The sequence below is a fragment of the Strigops habroptila genome, chromosome 1, assembly GCF_004027225.2.
Source record: "Strigops habroptila isolate Jane chromosome 1, bStrHab1.2.pri, whole genome shotgun sequence".
In the NCBI taxonomy this organism is placed as follows: domain Eukaryota; kingdom Metazoa; phylum Chordata; class Aves; order Psittaciformes; family Psittacidae; genus Strigops; species Strigops habroptila.
In genome coordinates this window covers 117475316-117490681 of record NC_044277.2, presented here as the reverse complement: position 1 = coordinate 117490681, position 15366 = coordinate 117475316, and the positions used below count along the sequence as shown (strand labels likewise).

Here is a 15366-nt window from a genome sequence, read left to right as displayed (position 1 = left end):
CTCTCAGGTCTCCCCTGAGCCGCCTTCTCTCCAGACTGAACAAGCCCAATTCTCTCAGCCTGTCTTCAGAGCAGAGGTGCTCCAATCCTATGATCATCTTCATGGCCCTATTTGGGATTAGTTTCAACAGGTCCATGTCTTTCTTACATTGGGGGCCTCAGAGCTGGACACAGTATTCCAGGTGGGTTCTCACAAGAACAGAGCAGAGGGGGAGAATCACCTCCCTCAACCTCCTGGTCACATTTCTTTTGATGCTGAGGATATGGTTCACTTTCTGGGCTGCAAGCACGCACTGCTGAGTCATGTTAGACTTCTTGTTGACCAACACCTCCAAGTCTTTCTCCTCCCCCAAGTCTTGAGGGCTTCTCTCAATCCATTCTCTACTCGGCCTGTATGTGTGCTCAGGATATCAATGATATCAGATATCAATGATATTAATACAAATTCCACATCTGGATTTAGGATAGCCCTTATGTATCTGTTAGCAATGAATGTATCAAGATTGATTTGTATGTTCCAAAGAATGCAAGGGTGAGATAGGAATATATGCAGATATGTTAGCTCTCTAAACAGTGCCAATCTTTCTAAATAATTACCAGGAGCTTTCAGCCAGTGCAGGCAAACCACAATTCTATGCAGATCACAAGGGGTGGAAGGATTGTTTGCCTTTCCATCCACATTCATTTTGAAACCTTGTGTTTATGAAATGCCATGAGAAAAATACTGCATTTGTTAACCTTCCTTATGATTAGCTAAGCTGGGGTTTAGGGGCCAGAGAACAGCTTTCTTCCACTGCATGGTTACCACAAAATAAGCACATTTGCTGTTAACTTTAAAAGTGTGGATCCAGTAATGTTTTCCTAATCACCACAGACATGGCACACACGACATTTCTCCAGTTCTTGGCTCTTGATTCCCAGTGAAGTCACCACCCACAAAGTATTGTCTGTGCAAGTCAAACTTCTGGCAGCAGGCTCAAGAGCAGAAGCTCAGACCCAAATCAGAAGAGATATGTCAGCAAACAGTTTAACTTCCTTTTTGCTGTGTAGGTGACCAGAGCAACCAGGAAGGCTGGTTTTATTGAATTCTCGTGGAAAGTAAGTTCTCTAAGTTTGTTTCTTTAGGAAAAAAGAAAAGAGCTGGAATAGAACTGTTTAGGGACAAGAACCAAAGCTTCATTAAATGCTCAGGAAGAAATAACTAACCTCAAAGGTAAACAAATTCATATAAATGGTTATTCACTACACCAAGTGCATGAACACCAACTCCTGATCTCATTTTAACCCTTAACCTTTCAAGAAAAGACTGACAATAGTCTGAGACACTAGCAATACTTCAATGGTGAAATAAAAGAAACAAAATTCAATACTTAGTTTACAAAACTGAGTAGATCCTTCAGTTTGCACTGATATTCATACAAGTTCTATAATGTGCATATGCCTGCAACAAATCCTGTTTCCACTCTTGTCAATACTTGGCCCCATACGTTTTGGGTTTCTAGCTTCATTCTCGAGCAGTAAAAGAAGTTCATAGTAGTAAGTAACACCACAGTAATAACTAAACCAATTCTTCAGCTGATGTAAATGTTCTTATCTCCACCTGAAAGTGTAAAGTGAAAAAACTAGCCAACCTTACACCAACATTCACTCCATAAGTTGGGCAGAATTTTGTTAATCTCTCACCAAAAGGAATTACTTTGAAATAGAACCTTGTTTTAACTGGTTTTGTGTTAGACTTGAAGATATTGTAGAAATATCCTACAAACTAGTTGTGTGGTATTTACCACCTATCCAAAATATAAAATATCAGGAACGATACTTTTTCATTGGAATTCCAAACTAAATCAAGGAGACAGGCTCAGAAAATATTATAACACATTATGGGTGGACAGCACTATTACTCTTCCATCTTCACAAATTCTAACTGCCCCAGTGTTTGCGATTATATCCCCATCTAACTGCTGGCCTTCACAGAAAGTCTTTGAACATAAAAGAGGATTATAAACATTCCTTTCTCTCCTGGATATTTGAGCAAAAGATCCTGAACTGAATTCCTTGTAATAGAAGTCTGCCATGTATTTATCTGCTTAAAGGAGAAACTCTGTATGTTCATAAAGTATTACAAATGTTTTTATGAATCAAATGTGAGAACTGCTGTACAGCATCCCAAAATGTTGTCCCTTCAGTATCACCACTTAAAATTCTTATTTATGATAAGATGAGAAACAAATAATTAGACCCCTTTTTTAAATCATTTTAGTGTATTTAAGATTAGAGTTCAGTTTTTTGTTTTCTATTCTATTAAGTCATTTTAGAGCTCATTAAAAAGCTGGGGGGCCAGGGAGTTGGCAGGCGCCTCAGTCGTGTGTATGCTTGAGGCCTGAGACAAAATTTGTTCTCTGATCCATTCCAAATAACTTTTACTCGCAAATAGAACTTATTGACTGTCCTACCATTCAGTTAATTTAAACTTTCATCAGGTCAGCCTGAGCAGAGAGCTGAATCCTCTATATTCATCTTGCTCAGCTAAGCTCAAGTAGGATAAGGAACCTGGAAGGAGATGCAAGGATCAGGCAGTGTAGGAGTATAATCTCTCTTGTGGGGATATGTAGCTGTGTTTCTAAACTGGTGGAGCTCTGAGTAATCTGAAAACATTTGTAAGACCTTTTACTAAGACAGGGGTGTATTTGGTTAATAAATGAAATAGGGCAACGTCAACGATAGAAGTGGAGATAGATTGCCTGAGGAGCTGAAAATCAAGTTGAAGGCAGCAATATGACAGAAGTGTAAATACAGGCAAAATATTGTTTCTCCCAGCTTGGTTAGTATTGTTCCTTACCGTGTAAGACCTAAGAGAAGAAAATAGAAATCATTTTTCTTTTCCATTTACTCTGGGGTGAGCCTGACTACAAGATTTTTCACAGCATATTTGCAGGGAAGGAAGAGAGCAGGAGGAAGGAAGGAAGCAAGCAGTCAAGCAAGCAAGTAAGGAAAGCTGGCAGGTTCCTGCCACTTCCAGGCAGCTGCCTGTGTCCTCTTCTACCTATGCATGGGAAAACACCTACCAATGCAGCTGCTACTTGGGCTGGTGTTTTCTACTGGAAGTTATATCACATCATCACACCCACAAGTTGGGGACCCTAAAAGGTGGCTCTAGTTCTGTGGCTGCCAAGGTTACAATATTTTATGACCTACAGTCAAACCCAGGCTAAGAAAAAAACATTTGGCACTTTTTTTCCTAATAATATCATTGTGGGGTTTTGGTTGGGTTTTTTTCTATTCCTTACGATGTACTTGCAACATGCTCTATCTTAAAAGTAGATGTGCCCAGCCTGAATGCAAAAAGGCTTTTAAACTAAAAGCCAGCTTTACTGGAATCTGAATTAGAATACTATTTAAATCAAGAAAACTCAGTGTCACCAGGGAAAATAGAGTAGAAATAAAAACTTTTACTCACAGCTATTCCCTTTCCTACTTTTCCTCACAAATGTGTTCCCACTTCTCATCTTGTTGCAGTCATCTTGGATGCTTTCTGAGTGGCTTCAAGCTCTGCTCCTCATCCTCTGGTCCTGAAGAAGCATCAGCTTGTCTCTGAGACCCCCCCATCTCCTCTCTCTCTCTCTCTCTTTTCAGTTGTTTCTCAGTCTTTTTATTGTGAGCCACAGGCTGGCAGCTCTGTGCTGTGTCATCCTGTCCTGCCAAGTCTGATTTTATCTGCGGTCTCCACTCTCTTCCTTACCTCTTCTCCAGCTGCTCAGTAGTTTCTCAGGAAAAGATCAACCTGCTTCCTCCATCCAAGGGGTCAACCAAAGCTAATCACACTGATTAATGGAACTTAACATAACACTGAAAGCAAATATGCAATCTATCTAAATATTTACATTTGGAAAGAAGCAGGCTGAGATTCTCAGGTTTTCACTATGCAAAGTAAGCGTTGCATGTCCTGTGATAAAATGGCAAGAACGCACAACAAGCTAGACTTGCATTGGCCTGTCACTATTTTCATGGCTCTGTGCATATATTTGGTGCCCACACCATAAAGATACGGTGTGATATTTAGTATTCCAGGTCCAGATGTAGTATCAGTTCTGCTGGTGAGTTTTGAGGAATATCACAATATAACCAAAAAAGTTGTAATGTACAAGTTTTGGAGACAGAAAAAAAGCTACCATAGACTACCGTGCTCTAAAATTCAGATTACTTCCCAAGACAATAAAAAGGAAAGAAAAAATGGGAAGTAAATTTTTAGGTGTCAAGACTGTCAATCCTGTAAAACAGCAGGTCTTCAGGTGCATTGTGAATAAGAGGATAAAACATGGGGTTATTCTTGTTTTTACAGTAACATACTCAAAAGAACTGCTATGAGAAAATCCTTCTACTAAGAAAAACAAATTAGAAAACATCTTATCAATGTCTAAACTCATTCAAAGGATAGAAAACTGTCATGTACAAATAAGTTCAATCTCCTTTTACACCTTAAGGAGTTGGCTAACTCAGGTCATATTTGAGAACACATTTCAGAATATGCCATGCTTTGATATATTATGAATTTCTTTACTGTATGTGTAATGAGTAATGGATATGCAATAATGCAATACAGTTCTTACTCTAGGTGTTTGAAAATATTTGTGAAATTAAGATATCTTGTCTTGATTTTCAGTTACTGAAGTGAAGAACAAAGGCAGGGCATTGTACCAGCTTTGTAACAGACTGTTTCAAGAGCAGTAAAAAAAAAAAAATCATCTGCTAGGAACCATACAGAAAAAAATACATTTTTTATTCCAAATAGATGAAAAAGTGCAATGTCCTTGTATTCAGAGAAGATGTAGGTTAATGAAATCAGTTTTTCAGCTGTATAGAAGCTGACTTCAGCTTATATAAAAGTCTTGGTCCTGCGCCTTTACAAAATGTAAATCTGTCCCTTATTAATACGGAATGTTTGTCATGGCTCCCTGCCACCTCATCCCAACTGTTGACATAAAACCATCAGTAGCAAAACAGAACATAACAAGGATTCTTTGGCCTCACAGATTTTTGGATGCTATGTCTATGTTAGTGCTGTTGACCAGCAATGGAGGTTAACTAGGTTTTTGTTCTGCCAAGTGGCACACCTTAAAGGAGCATAAAGGGTGCTTTGAATTGTTCAAGTACCATGATTGCTTGCACAGAGCATTAACATCAGGGGAATAGTTCTCTGTTCTACAACCATATTGCACATTCTTTGACTGCAACCAAAAAAAGACTTTACTGAATGGAACGCTGTTAGAAATTCTGCTAACATTAGCTGTAACTCACCATATATTATTAACAGTCTGTGGTGCACTGAAGACCATGGGAAAGATTTTGCTTTATCAAAATACCCAGTATACCAGTTGAAATAAGCTCTTCTATCAAAGTTCTTCAAACAAGCCAGATTTAGATCTGTCTATTCTTCCCAATAAAACTCTCAAGAATGGATCTGGAGTTCAAATTTCTCTTCATGTCAACTAATAGAGTGGTATTAAGTAAAGAAGTTTAAAGGTTTGAACACTGATGACAGAAGAGATGACTTAGCTATTCATAATAACAATATTTTTTTCCTCTGTTTTTTACTTGGCGTAGTGAATTACCTTTCCTATATGCTGTGATAATAATCTTATTGCAAAGCTAAGCACTAAATAGCAAAATGAAAGTTTTTGATTAGGAGGGAGGTGTAGAGGGAGTTTGTGATCTTCCAATTAAATACTGTGCCTGAACAAGCATGCATGAGGGTTTGAATTGAAATTGCATGGGAATCTTTAATTCCAGCCTCTCCTAAATTATCAAGTCTTGACTCTGTAACCATAACAACTCTAACAGAATGTGGAGCTGGGAGAAAGGTTGTGATGAAATTATTTTTATTGCATTTAAAGTGTCTTAGGTTCTCATAAATTGTTTAAAGGTCATTTCTCTAAAGATTTCGTAAATTTAACTTGTTAGCAAGAAACTAGAGAGTGAATTCCCCAAGCTTCTGTGAAATTCATCTCTAATATAAGAAGAGGACTGTGCAATTTATGCAGATACAACATCCCAGCATTATTCTTTCCCATGGACCACACTGACATATATAGAACTTATTGCAGAACTTAAGCCTTTTTCTGGGGGGTGAGTGATTCAAACAGAGTGTAAACCGCTGTCTCTGTATTGCATGAAGGGTAAGCAAAAGAGTGGGTTTTTGGCTTTTTTTGTTTGTTTGTTTCTTATAGATAGACATTTAAAATACAAGTGAAAAGTTTTAAATATATTTGTGTTGATGTAATCTTAGCCTATACTTGTGAACTTAGCTTGTACAATGTTGAGAAGCAGCAGCAGTAGATGCTATTGTGCAGTGTTGTCTCCCATGTAAGCAGATAAATTTAAAACTGTCTGAGAATGTCAAAATGATTTATAATCTCCAATATATACCACAATCCACCTGCCAGGAGCAATGCCCGGTCGTCGCAGGCTCTGGTTAAAGCAGACCGTTTCAGCTGATAAAAAGACTAGACCAATGCTGGAAAGGGGGAGCAGGAAAGGGGGGGGGGGGGGGGGGGGGGGATCACTTTTTTTTTTCCTAATTTGTGCCAAATGCATGGTTTGATACAGACAAGACACTTCCACTGGTCAAGCTTTTGAAAAACTAATTTCACCTGGACATTGCAGATTCATCTATATGAAAGCTATTCAGGGGGCAAACAGCAGTGAAAAGCGGATACATAAACTGATTTTGCAATAAATACCTATAGTTTCTTACCTAACTAGTTATAATGCTCATAACAATATCGTGAGTATGTAGTACTGTTACAGTCTGACTGAAGGCAATAAGAGCAAATATTTAAAAACAAAAAAACCCCAAACAAACAAAAACTCTCCACCTCTCAAAAAACAAAAACATATAAAGCAAAAAGAACACAAGAAAATGAAGGTCTCTGTGGAAAAATCCAGCCACTGTAAATATATTCAGATCTTTTATTAGGTTTTCTACTGATCCATAACCACATCTGTTCTATCAACAGAACTGTCATTTAAGCAAAAAAGCTTTTTTCTGTGAAATTAACAGGTCTATCTTAAAACTAGGTATCTCTTCTATACTTTATTACATTATTTCCTAATTTTACCTAAATATTAAATCAGTGTCATTTCTGAAAGCTAAAGAATGTTTCTACCAGCTGTCAATACAGCTGCACAGTCAGGCTTTCTGTCAGGTCATTTCTTCATCTTCATTCAGTCAGCTAGAAATTGCAGCTAGGGGCTATGTTTAAGACACAAACATGTAAAAAGAAGGTTTTTAGATACTTATGTTTCTCTGTCTCTTTTTCTCATTGCTCTCTTTCCCTCCATGTTATTCCCCTTCTTGAAGTGTTCTTCAAGAGCAAATCTCCAAGTGCATGTTCCACAAACAGCAAAAGTGAGAGAGGAAAAGAATAGAAGGAAGAGAAACACACGAGGGGCACAGAAAGAAGGGCATGTAAAACTGGAGGGGGCGGGGGGAGAAAAAATAACTGGGAAACAAGATGGACAGGCAGACTGACATGAGGATTGGTTACTGTAAGCTGATTCAAGCTAAGTTGCATCTCTTCAGTGAACTTTTTTGCTTTGCTTCAATAGTCCAGATACCGCTGTACTGATATGGACTTCTTGATCAAGTTCACTTCATATTGTAAATGGTAATTTGTATTACTTCAGTCTCCTACGTTCCTTAGAGTAAGAGAAAATGGAGACACGTCCATTTTCTCACTAGTGAAATGTTCTCTGTGCTAGGCGTATTACTTGGAGTATCTGCACCAGATCTCCTTCAGTCAGCAAACTGCCAGCCCCGCTCTCCCAGTATCCCATCTTTTAGTTCTAGTTCACAAAATTACTAATTTTTACTGGTTCATCCAAGTTGAAAATGTTAAGTTTTTTTTATGGGCAAGGTTATTTATTCTGATAACCACTTTTTACAAAGCACAACTCCAGACTCAGCACTCAGCAGGGGGCTGAAACTCAAGATTCAGTTGTAATTTGAACTCTGATCTCCAGTGGTTAGTGATCAATGTACCTACTACATTGTTTCAAGCTGTTTCTTTCTCTGTTGTGTGACAGTCTCATGTCAGCATCAGTTAGAATCAAACAATACATTTTCTGGTGATTTGACCTTTGAATAAAGTAACATTGAATTACTGATTTTGTCCTAAAGAAATTTCCATTTTAAAAATCACTTTCTTGTTTGTTTGGTTTTTTTTTTCTGGAAGAAATCTTATGACTTTGATTTTGGTTAATGGTTAGCGAAATGAATAGTCATTTCTCTGTTATCTAGCACCAAATCCTAACTTCAGTGCCAAGAGTAGTTTCATGATTTGTCCATGGGGCCCTTAACCACTATTTTATGACAGTGGAAAATCTATTACCTGAAAACTATTATTTAAGAAGGTGGGGAAAAGTAGCATTAAAGAGAATGTAATTGTTTGAAATGATGAATTTTGAGTCTGGCCATCTGCTACAGGCACATACTTCTGCTTCATTGCTGTAGCTGAATGAATCTGCCATAAAATAGAGTGTATGCCACATACCTACCCTCAGTGAATTCTGCTGGGGCCTATTTCATTGAAGAGTAAAGGCACAAAAGGAAATGACAGTAAATAATTTCCATATAGCTCTGAATTTCCTTATTATAGGATAAAATGCAGTGGAAGAAAAAAATCATGTACAAGACTATCACAACAGTCTGAAACAGGAAGAATTTTAGTAAAGCCATAAAGCGATTTGTTTTTCGAAACACTGTAATTCTCAGCAGAGTAGCTTCAAAATCTGGGGTTAGTTCTGAGGTTTTTTAGGGAAGGAGCCAGCCAAGAATTCAGGCAGGTTTCAGACACTGACAGAATTTCTTTAATTCAAATTCACTGTGAAATATGAGCTTTTTCACGTGTCAACCAATTTCAGTGAGGAAATATTTGCTCTGAAATTTTCCAATAATCTCTATTTAACATGACTGAAGCTAGAGATAGCATTTACCCTTCTCCCTTTCATAAATGGTTTGCCTGGATCTAACAGGATGTCTTTTGCAAGCTGTCCATGATACAAAGCTCACCCTCATGCTCCTACTCTCAACATCAGATCCCGCTTGTTTTCTGTTTAAACATTTAACAGCAGGCATTAAGGTGTTGTTCCTCTTGCCTAGCTGTGTAACAGCTAAATGCACCTACATAACCTGAACTAGTGATCATGACATTGTTATAACCAATAGTAAAAACCCAGATGAGGATTTGTCTCTTTATTTCACATAGTGTAAGCTTGTCCAGACTGTCTAGATACCCCTCTTTTCAGGTGGTTAATGTTAGAAAAATTAAATTCCAGTCTAAACCTTTAAAATAGATTACCATAGCTTCGCTGTGTATCTATATAAAAAGCAATTAGATATACTGACAGAGTCTTTCCTTCTAACGGTTACCTTTTCTCATTTAACACAGGCTGTAATTAAAACTTCTCATTGTGGCTATAAGAGCAATGAGTAATCACAGTGTGTCATGCCTAGTAGCTCCCAGCACACCCTGGGAGAAAAGAAGCTAGAAGATACATGTAGAAAATGATGATGATGATAAACATATTTTCTTCCAAATTGCCATCAGTTAGCACTTTAAGTTCTGCAATCTCTAGAGAGTTTCATTCTCTGTGTTAAGGAGCTCTTTCTAGCACATATCATTAAGTTCTTGGCTTCTCAGACTTGCTACGACAAGGACTCCCCCAGGTCAGTTAAGCACTGTGTGACAAATAGCTTCCTTATTATTAGTTTAAGATATATTTCCTTTCAGTTTGATTGAACATTCTAGAGGATAAGCAGAAACACATTCTTCCATTTACCATATATCATTTTGTTTACCTTCAGCGTAACTGCTCCCACTCATCTTCTACATAAATTAAATCTGATCTTTTCCGTCTCTGCCATATGATTTTAATCACTGTAATCTCTAACGCCTTCTGTCTTATTCTTTATGCATAGTGCATGCTTTTATGATACAAAGTGAGCAGTTACTTTCATTGAATAATCTATGAGGATGCACAGATCTTTTCTCAGAGTACTTACGTTTCATTTAAAATCTGTGTATACCTCATATTACTGTGTCTCATGTTGATCCCTTTATATTTGCCAGTTATGAATTTTAGCAGTTTTCAGAATAGAAGCTATATCTGGGTCCTCAAATCCAGACCCTTGTTATCACACACAGTCACAATTATACAATTCTATTCAGAATTTTAGTTAGTTGACTAATTATGGGGAATTCTTGGCTTGCATATTCCTCTCTACCTTGCTGTGCTACTGAGATTTTCCAGCATCTGAGGATGTTTGGAGTATGTGGTACCACGTACAGAGCATACCAACTGATTCTTCTGAAGCAGCATGCTATGAGAAATGCAGGAAGGATAAAAGCTTTGCTTCTCTGTTTATATGCTTTCTAATAATTACCTCATAAATTTCTTCATAGCCAGCTTTGTGCTTGTGCCAATATTCTCCATTACCCTGAAAAGTCCCTCAATACCTCTGTTGTTTATCCTTGAAAGTGTTTCTAGAGAAAAGCCATATGCCTTTCAGCTTTTCTTTCAGCTTTTCTTTCAGTAGACTAAACAAACTGAACTCTTGGAATCTTCCTGTGAGAAAGACTTTTTATTTTTCTGCTCATCCTTAGCAGTCCTCCTGTCTTGTTTCATCTTCCTGAATAGGAATGATCAGAACTGCACACAGTGTTTCAGAGAACATCTAATTCTCTCCCAGTGAGTTAATGTGCTCTTATTTACATGCTACAGCTTCTTGACGTTCAAGGTTACCATCCGTTTCACCTGCCTTTTCCAAGAGAGGTTTCTCCTTGTCCCACATCTGTGAGCTTAACCATGAACAGAATACTATAGATCCTAATTCCCGCTACAGTCAGCAGGCAACAGGCTACAATCATAAGTATGATATCTCCAGAGACCTTTCATGCAACATTCAGTACTGGAATTTTGTATATTTTGATTCAGCAATAAAGACTAATCAGAGAGCATTATTTCTTTTTTCTTTGAGTGCACTCCTAATAATAGCTCGAGTGCAAATGGATAACTTCATTGCTGAAGTAGAGGTTACTTTTTCCCTATAATGCAATGAAGAATTGCTGTATTCATCATACTCTAGTGTCTAGTGAAGCTTATTTTGCATAACACTGATTGCAAAGGCTAAGGAGTAGAGAAACTTTTTCTACACTGATATAACACAAGGATGTAAATTCTCTGTTTTCTGCAAGGAGATAAGTGTGGGTTTGTTGGGTTTTTTTCCCCCATGTTCTCCATCACCACTCCTGGAGTAGCCTGTACTTCAATAGGTATGGCACAGCTCCTGAATAATGTCAGCACTCATACGTAATGACCCCCCTGTAATGTATTATAAACACAGCAATGGCAAATCTGGGTTCACACAGAAGATACTGACTTGGTGTATTGTGGCAGATTCATAAGTACAGTCTCTAAAGTACACTACCAAGTGTACAGTCATACTCGTAGGAAAATGTAACTACTATCACCCACATATTACTTCCTTAATTTAGATATTGCTAATACCATGCATAATAAATACTTAGCTGACTAACTGTTGGTCATTCTGAATGTACATCTGACATAAGAGATTAGGTTTTCTGTATGACAATGTTTCAGATAAAAATAAGAAAAGCAGATGTGCTTTAATACTCTGAAATACAGCAGTGTATCAGCCAGACATGATCTTGTACATCAAACCTGCCTTGAATGAACATCAAAAACAACAGACATCTTGTTTGGGTTTTATTTTCATTCTGAGTGAGATGATCCATAACAGCGGGCACTGAATGCAGCAACACAGGCAATGGTAAGTTCATTCCTCTGCATTACCAATATCTATAGTAGGAAATAATGAGTTGGAAATCCTAGAAGCAAATTTGGAGGGTTAACATTCTCCCTTCCAGGGTCACTTCCCTGTAAGGACTTGCTAATAGCAGAAGGTATTTTGTCAGGCAGGGGAGATTGGGATGTGCGCTGGGATGGAAGTATTCAAGTGCTATTTCATCTGTCTTTCTCTCTTGCTCCTCCTGTTTCAACTAAGAGGAGCTTCCTGTTTGAATAGATTGCAATGGCCATCTATGTATTTCAGATAAACTTAAGACTCATGTAAAATGTGGTGCTGCTAATTAGTCAAGATATAATTAGTCCAAGGAAATTAATTGTACATAAATAATGTGGAATTTTAGCCTCATGGCTCGAGATAAATTCAGAACTTTTTCAGAACTGTCTGTCTTAAAAATAAAATAGCAGGAAAGAATTATTCAGGAAGCTCTTCAAAATTCCCATTACCCTGCTAATGAAGATTTAACACATTGCCCAGAAGACATGGTTGATCTGCACTCTGTAAGGTCCTTCCACCACATCAGCATTTGCGTATCCCCCAGCTGCTCTCATCAGAGAGAAAGCTAATAGCGACTTTGAAGAAGCAACTCATCTGCCTCCCATCTGAAAGTGAAGCGCTGTAAGTACAGTCCATGCACAGCAGTGGGTAGGTAGTTAAAAGAGTGTTCTCCTTCATTAACTGGAGCACCTCTCAGGTGCATACCACAGGCTGCTCTGACCTACCTGGAGCTGTTAGAGTAATTAAAGCTCACTTCAGAATTGTATGTGTTAAGCACAGTAGAAAGGTGAAGTTTTACTTCTTTCCCTACAAAGCTGCCTGATATTATTACTCTTATAGTTCTGCAGTAACAGGCAAAGGACCAAGTCTGTACGACTGAGATTGCAAAAACACAGGAATATGTATTCTGTGTCCTCAGTACAAACAGCTAAGGAAACATCTTCCGTTGAGAAAACAAAAACACTTCCTCAAAACCACTATGAACTAATACCATGTTTCATTTGGAACTTGTCTTTCCCACCTTTTTTTCTGATATTTTTATTTGGATGCCATCTAGAGGGACCTTGACACATTTGTGAGGTGGGCCGATGCCAACCTTATGAAGTTTAACCAAGCCAAGTGCAAGGTCCTACACCTGGGTCGGGGAAATCCCAGGCAGTGCTACAGGTTGGGCGGAGAAGAGATTCAGAGCAGCTCCGCAGAGAAGGACTTGGGAGTGTTGGTTGATGAGAAGCTTAACATGAGCCAGCAGTGTGTGCTTGCAGCCCAGTTTCTTTTGATGGGTTATACCAAAAGAAACATGACCAGTGGGTCAAAGGAGGTGATCCTGTCCCTCTACTCTGCTCTCGTGAGACCTCACTTGGAGTTCTGTGTACAATTCTGGTGTCCTCAACATAAAAAAGACATGGAGCTGTTGGAGTGAGTCCAGAGGAGGGCCATGAGGACGATAAGAGGGCTGGAGCACCTCCCGTTTGAAGACAGGCTGAGAGAGCTGGGGCTGTTCAGCCTGGAGAAGAGAAGGCTGTGTGGAGACCTCATGGCAGCCTTCCAGTATCTGAAGGGGGTCTATAAGGATGCTGGGGAGGGACTCTTCCTTAGGGACTGTAGTGGTAGGACAAGGGGTAATGGCTTCAAACTTAAACAGGGGAAGTGAGGGTGGTGAGGCACTGGAATGGGTTGCCCAGGGAAGTTGTGGATGCTCCATCCCTGGCGGTGTTTAAGGCCAGGTTGGGCAGAGCCTTGGGCCACATGGTTTAGTACAAGGGGTCCCTGCCCATGGCAGGGGGGTTGGAACTAGATATCTTAAGGTCCTTTCCAACCCTTACTATTCTATGATTCTATGATTATATGTCTATTTTATTCCTTGATGAAAAGGAATCAACCACCTTATCAACCACCTAGTCCAACATGTATCGGACAGAGTGCAGTCTATGGGAAATATCACTAGATGAGAAGAATATCATTTCAACACCAATCTCACACAATTGCAAAGGACTGCATAGGTAGAAGGCTGCAAAGAGTCAGACTCAGAGAAGTGGGTACATTTCTCTCTCTTCTGGGCACAGAAATGCTTGGCTTTGGTAAAAGCCAGAGGCAGTGCTTGTATCAGTTGAGAGCTAAAGACATTAATGAACAATTTTCCCATGTTTTTCTTGCAACCTCACTGAAAGTTGAAGGCTTCTCAGCTACCTGCAAGCTTTTTCTCTTGTGACATTATTTTTCACTTGAGAAGACAGCATTTTGTAACTAATGAACAGCAAAACCTCAGGAAGAGCTGAATGACTCTCCGAATTATAATCCAGATTTTTCTGGTAGTCTTATATTTTACCTCAGTGGCAGGGATGATTGCTAAGTTCCCCTGCCAGAGATAAAAACGAATAAATAAATCGATGTATGAAGATACAAATGGGAGTTCCTAACTGACTGATATACTCACTTTTCAAGTTTTTGTTATTTAGCACTCCTTTTCCATCCCAGTCTTTGAGAATTAGGTATGTTGTCTTTACTAACTTCATCTTTTTAGCCTTGCCTCCTCCCTCTCCCTATGAATAGTCCCCATGCTTCATGCTTTAAAATATTTTTTTACACTTACTTGTTTCTAAATTTGTCCTAATAACTTACCCTAAGTTTCAGAGATACTATCTTTGCTCTGTCTTAATTCATTTTTTACCTCTTTACATCAGATTCCTAAATGGTGTGTGTCATGTTACATAAAACAATACTGTTGATATTCAGAGATTTGGAGGGGAATAAATGGCCAACCTAAGGTAGTTAGTAGTTGATTATAAAACCTGTATGCATGTATAAGAAGATAAACTAGTTATCCATATGACTAAAAAGTGCTTAATTTTTTTATCCATAATTCAAACACAGCATGAATATGCTAAAATATTTCATCAATAAATGGTAACATGGCATATGAAGATATGTATGGTTGTTTCTGGGGAGTAGGACTTTCTTATACTTTTACCAGTACACACATTTGCTTTATGAGAACTACTTCTTTGCAGCTCGAAGGTGAGCTATGCCCCAGTGGCTCCAGAGCAGCAGATGGCACCTCTCTCACCAAGTCTGAATAGTGCTTGTGTACAGCTGTAAATCTGTTTTCTCATTCTTTCTTTTATAGTTAAGTAAATTCTGCAATGACAAGAAAGAGGGCAATTTTGGTTAAAAGCATATCTAGCTCAAAAGAAAATCTGGCAAATGGGGAGAAAGGAAATTATACAATCAAGAGCAATCAGAAAATTATTTTGATGGGTGATTACCATCAGATTGCAATGTTTCTATATGGATCCACAGGGCTTGGTATGAGCCAACTGCAATTTGACTTTTGTATAAAATCATCAGCCCGCATAAAAGAACAGCTTATGGATGACATGATTTTTTTGTAGTATGCTGAAGATAAAGGAGGACTGAAGGGACCAGGTATCTTCAATCACTGAATACAATGGGTAACCAGCTCAGCCAGAGCTGTCAGCTTAAATT

At 38.5% G+C, this 15366-nt stretch overlaps 1 protein-coding gene across 3 annotated transcripts in view; it reads left to right on the top strand.

Moving 5' to 3' along the window:
* The window catches only part of MALRD1 (MAM and LDL receptor class A domain containing 1), a 249923-nt gene that overhangs the window by 218241 nt on the left and 16316 nt on the right, over positions 1–15366 (top strand). The gene's annotated exons all lie outside the window — the stretch shown is intronic.